The 6049-nt window shown below is 28.0% G+C and overlaps 1 long non-coding RNA gene across 1 annotated transcript; it reads right to left on the bottom strand.

Moving 5' to 3' along the window:
• Nucleotides 1–2414: 2414 nt before the first annotated feature.
• On the bottom strand, nucleotides 2415–3540 carry LOC111381514. Its single transcript, XR_002700354.1, has 3 exons — nucleotides 3328–3540; nucleotides 3153–3240; nucleotides 2415–3078 (listed from the first exon to the last, which is right to left on the bottom strand). It is a non-coding gene; the product is annotated as an uncharacterized LOC111381514 (long non-coding RNA).
• Between the last annotated feature and the right edge of the window lie 2509 nt (nucleotides 3541–6049).

The raw sequence follows: 6049 nt of genomic DNA, 5'->3' as shown, positions 1-6049 counted from the left end.
TATATCTTTTGGTATATCTATCCCATAATTTTGCTGCTCTTCTTATGCACTCGTTGTATCTCTACTGCATGGAGGAGTTTTGTGCTTAGTGTTCGACTTCTGCTGCTAACAATTCCCGATCTTAACATCTTTATCACTACGACGAACACTGATGATGAAGCCAACTTAGAATTGCAGGAGATGGAACAAATTGACCAAGTTTAGGCCAAATGTAAAGCTATAGGTTTGAATCAAATGGCCCTTAGTAATTTGTATTTCGGAAGTTAGTCTACTGTGTAGCCATTAAAGTTTGCTTGAAGTTTAGGCCAAATGTAAAGCTATAGGTTTGAATTAAATGGCCCTTTGTAATTTGTATTTCGGAAGTTAGTTTACTATGTATCCACTTAAGTTTGCTTGAACCTAAGAAGGCATAATAAAATGCCCCAAATATTGAGTAATAAGACTGCTATATATCAGCATTCTAAAAGCGCGCCTACACATTATCTAGGCTTGAGGTGAAAACAAAACGCTTAGACTTGTTGGGAAACGTCGGCTTAATGTGTGCCCGAATACTTTATTATTTTTTTTTCTCTTTTTTAAGAAAACTTTTATTTGGCTTTAGTTTATTAATTTTATTTTTTTATTTTTTTAAAAAGTTTTTATTTGACTTTAGTTTTAAATTTTTAAATGACTTTATCCAATAAAGATTTAAATAAGAGTTAAATTACGGTACTATCTATATTATGATTTTGAAACTTATCGTATTGTTGCAAACTTCAAAATATGTATGAAGTTCTTATAAATTTGTTAAGTGAGACTTGTCCAGTTGAAGCTATGAAAAATAATTTAGTCTTTGCATTTCGAAAATTTGAAAATTGTATAATTGACTAATTGTAGGAACTAGCAAGTAAATAAAGTACGTATTATTTTAATTATTAAATGATTTTTAAAATGATTAAGTATTTAAAAAAATAAGCAACATTATTTTTACGCTTAGGTTTCGCCTAGGCGTAAAAATCGTTTCGAAAATTAAGAGCTGATTATGACATTTTGAAAATTGGTTGTATTGTAGGGACACACATAGACTTCATACCCATTAACTTCAAGTAACGATATGCACCTTAAGGTTCAAGAAAAAGGCATATAAAGAGACACACAGGGACAGTAAAGTTCATCCCTTACTTTATATTACTAGTTCCTGGCTTGAATTTTGTTTTAAGGTGATATTAGTGTAGTGATTTATATTAGTATTGAATTTTTATTGTAATTCACTATTTTTAGCTTGTTTCATTTACTATGCTCTAATAAAGATTTTCATGGAGAATTTTTTTTAGCTGTTTAGATGGAAAATAGTAGTTATACTTTTCAATAGGCAAATTCGCAGTAATAATTTTGTTTTGTGCGTGAAATAGGTTTTTAAAGTGTATATGAAAACTTGGTTATTATTATTTTTTGCAAATTATGTGAAACGTTTGTGTTGTAATTATTCTCAAAGTTTATGACATTTCCCAATGAGTAGCAAAAATAAGTGCAGCAGCATATCTGTTCATAAATATATTAGAAAGTTATATTTAAGGTATAAAATGAGAAGTATAAATATGGATTTGCTTTTATTTGTCCTAAATGAGTTGGTAAGAAGTATTTCTCTACGATTTCATTTGCAGTAGTTAATAAATAAATTATACTATTATAGATTATTTAACTTAATCTTATAAACATATAGACTGCTAAAGAAATTACTATGAGGGTTGATAAAAATTCTATAAAAATTCATATGATCAATTTTTTCAGTTGTTTTATTGAATAATGATAACACATTTAACGAATATATAAATTATTTGCATAATGATTGTATTTAAAACACGTTGAATTAAACTTGTATAGAAAGAAAATTGAAATACAAATGGGATTATAATGATCACTTTCAAAAGTTGAATTAAGCTTGTAGAGAAAGAAAATTGAAATACAAATGAGATTAAAATGACCACTTTCTAAAGTTAATAGCGTTATTACAAAAGGAAGAAAATGAAACATTGATAAGAAATTGTTAAAACGGCAATTCTTTGATATACTTGATATTTGAATACACGATACTTACATGATGGGTGATGAAAAGCTTTTTCTTCTTGGTTTCAACATCAATCATGATAGGGCATACCTATTAAAGCAAGAGAAAAGCTATTAGCAGAAGTAGAAAGAAACAAGACTAAAGTATATGTAGAAAAAATTGAGATTGAATTAATTAATGAATATAGACATTTATTTTGGTAATGCTTTTACCTTATTATAACTTTTGCTTTACATGATGGGGACATTATAAAAAAAAAAGGTTACCTTCTTTGTTATGGTTATGATAAATATGGACGGCAAAAATATTCATTTTGACAGATATCTGTGACAATTTTTCATCTGTATAAACGTATTTTCTTAGTTGAAACTGCTTCTAATGGATATCCGAAAATGAAGCATTCAATGTATTTGAGAAGAAGAACTCCAGAGTTTGGCCTACAGAAAAAATTAGTTTGAAGTTATTTTATAGTAATGTTATAAATGTAAAATAAAATTGAATAGAAAAATAAATATTAAAGTAAATTGTTGAGATACTTACCCATTATTTTGACAAGATAGATACGGTATGATTTCCAATTTCATACGTTTATTTCTATGTTTTCGTAAATTTGGCTTCCCGAAGAAAATGTCAGTAGCTATTAATAATGATTGTACAACATCCAAAACTGGGGCTTCACGTAACTTGATTGCATCTGGTGTATGAATGTTGTGGTTGCAATCATATACTTGAAATTTTCACTTTTCAAAATCAACAAGAAAAATAAACCAACTGTTGCCTGGATATGCGACTGGAATCAATAAATAGTTGTATGTTATCCAGGGTCGAGCAAATGTAGGTAATTCTCCTTTTGTGTATTGCTCTAATGCCTAGAAATTATTCACAGAAGCGGTTGCTCCTTGTTTGATCGTTGTGTACCAATGAACACATTCATTCTCGAATCGAAAGTCCATGATTGCATATTCTTTGGAAACCGGGGAAGATGTATCATGAATGAGTCTTCGCAACAGCTTTAATTCTATATCAATATGCTAGTAAAAAAAAATTTAAATTAGCTATATTAATAACGAAGTAAAATTAATTAAGATTGCTAAAGTTGACTTACCACAATATTTATATCTTTAATTTGATTTATTATATTTATCAGCGAATGTCTTGCGTATTGATTGCCGATTTCATCTTTCCAATATGCACTATATAAGAAAAAATGAAACTGTTATTAAATAAGTAAAATACGAAATAGAATATTTAAGTTAACGAAGTTAAATTTAATATCTTACTCTGATGGATTTTCTGATATCCATTCTCTAATGTTTTTGTATTTGTCGATGTTATAATCTTCTAAAGTATTCGTTGCCGTTGGTGATGGAGATTGTGTCTCTTTTTGCTTACTTTTTTTTCTTTTGTTGATCTTTCGACGTCTTCTGCATGTTCAGATGTTGAATGCATTTCAAATTCAGCTTGATTTGTTGGAGGGGGCAAATCATGTTGTACAGAGGTTACAATTGATTCCATATGTGATTTCCAGTTGGTTAACTGATTCTGTATATTTCGATTTTGTTCATCAATGTAAGACTTCATTAAATCGAAACTGGTATCCACATAAGAATGCATGTCAGATTGTATGCCCTGAAAATGTTCATGTTGATTTTTTTGCTGCACTTCAAAAAATTGTTTTTGATTGTCAAGAAGTGTCTGACAGAGACTTTGTTGATTTTCAAGAATCGTATGATACTGAGCTTCTAGCTTTGTTGCTTCTTGAATCATCTGTGTTTTCAATTTGTCGTAGAAACCAAAGACATCTTGTCTGTGTACATTGAACATCTGTTCCATATCTTGTTTAGTTACATAGTCTGAAGTACCGGAAGAAGTAGATTCAATTCTATTTGAACTGTGTACAGTTGTTTCTTGTGGATGTATGTTATATGCTCGAATTTGTTCTGTTGTATTTTCCAATTCACCATTGACAATGCTGTCTAGTGTACAATGTTGGTTGTCAATTGGCAGTGAAAGAGTTGAATACCAGAATGTTTCCAATTCTACTTCAGTAGGATTTAACGTTGCAATTACTGTAATCTATAATTGTAATATTGTAATAAAATATTAGACGTATTCTCTAAAATTTATTTATAAAGAATAAAACATATATTTAATTGTATACTGAAATGAAAATACCTCTTCAGTAGCTAAAAATTCTTTAATAACATTTTCCGCTAATACCATTTGAGGTTGCCATTTATGCATTCGCGGACATTTTAAACTTGTACGGATACGGTGACCAAATTGTCGTCCAATTTTAGGAAAAGCTTCGTATATCCAATACTGAAATATAAGTAAAATGGAATATTAACGTTTTTACATGATTAAATTATATCGAATAGGGAATAAATGTAAGAAAAATACCTGGAATACAAGTGGATAACCATGCAATGAATATTTACATTCTGCTTGGTTATTTTGTTGCATTCTTCGTATTCTTTCAAGCTGTGATTCTTGTAATGAATGTAATAGAACAAAATATGTCTTACGTCCCATGGATACATAAGAAATTCATCAAGTTGTTCAACCATTCCAAGAGTTCTGTAATCGATGTGTCTTCCAGTTGGTTTTAAAACACATTCGACAAACATAACTAATCCCAACTTAAATTTATCTTCTCGATCTTCACATATATGAAATACTTCAGAAAGTCTTATCATAGTTATTCGTTTTGAACCATCGAAGTATTCATCTCTAAGTCGAGTATTACTAAAATTTCGATCAACAGTAGGCTCATGACATGGCAATCCAGTTATGAGACAAAATTCTTGTAGGCCAAAACGAGCTACACGATTGTCTAGTTGTACCCAAACTTAGTTATTTTTACCACAGTTTATAAGTCTCATTATGAACTCATGTGTTAACTTGCTGCTAAATTTGTCGTTTTGCTTCTTATTCATATTTCCACAAATGAATCCATGGAATGGACTGCACAATAAAGAGGCTTGATCATCTGCATTTATAAGTTCTACAAAATCTTTAAAATATTGATGATTTGCAAATTGAGTAATTGTAGCAGAGAACCATTGATTTGGAGATAATATGTATTCTAGTGACATCTGCAAAAAGTAATAAAAAAACTGTTTAGTAGTCAACAAATTTATTCATATACTAATTTAACATAATTTTTTAGAAACTGGCTAATTTTTGTTCATGATGATGAATAACATTTTAGAAACTGCAACTTCATGAACAAAAAATTTAGTATTATATCTATACTATTTGAACCATTGTGTTTTGTGTTTGATGTGAAACTGTATATATATATTGTGATGGAAAGGATAATTGGTTACAATTGTATGAAACTTTATGATATTTTTACAGTTTCATATTAGAAATATAATAGTACAATATATAAATCGAAACAACATAATTTGAACTATGATTGGTATGTAGTTTGAATAAATAAAATTTGTTAACTTTAATATTTATGCAATATATTTAAAGAAAAAATTATACGAAAGTTAAAATAAATCAAATGATAGTTAATAACTATATGTGTATAAAACATAGAAAAACGAAAATTTTGATTAAGTTCATTATGTTCACCTTTAGATAAAATGAATTTATATGTATAATTTAAATAAATAAAAATGAAGATATGTATGTTTGTGAAAGGGTTTTTAATTAAAAAAATTATGGTATAATGTAATTGAGAATTATAGTAATTAAAAAATTAATTAAGTAAAAGAAACATTTTTTGATGTTAATAGATAATTGAATTTTTTTACATTAGACGTGGTAGTTGATCGTAGAAAAGAAATTATATTAAATGTGTTAAATTTGTATTTTTTTTGAAGTACTAAATTCGAGAAACTAAATTTGTATTTTTTTGTGAAAGGGTTTTAATAAAAAAAATTATGGTATAATGTAATTGAGAATTATAGTAATTAAAAAATTAATTAAGTAAAAGAAACATTTTTTGATGTTAATAGATAATTGAAATTTTTTACATTAGACGTG

The sequence above is a fragment of the Olea europaea genome, unplaced genomic scaffold, assembly GCF_002742605.1.
Source record: "Olea europaea var. sylvestris unplaced genomic scaffold, O_europaea_v1 scaffold2320, whole genome shotgun sequence".
NCBI classification, from domain to species: Eukaryota; Viridiplantae; Streptophyta; class Magnoliopsida; order Lamiales; family Oleaceae; genus Olea; species Olea europaea.
This window is presented reverse-complemented; position numbering and strand designations above follow the sequence as displayed.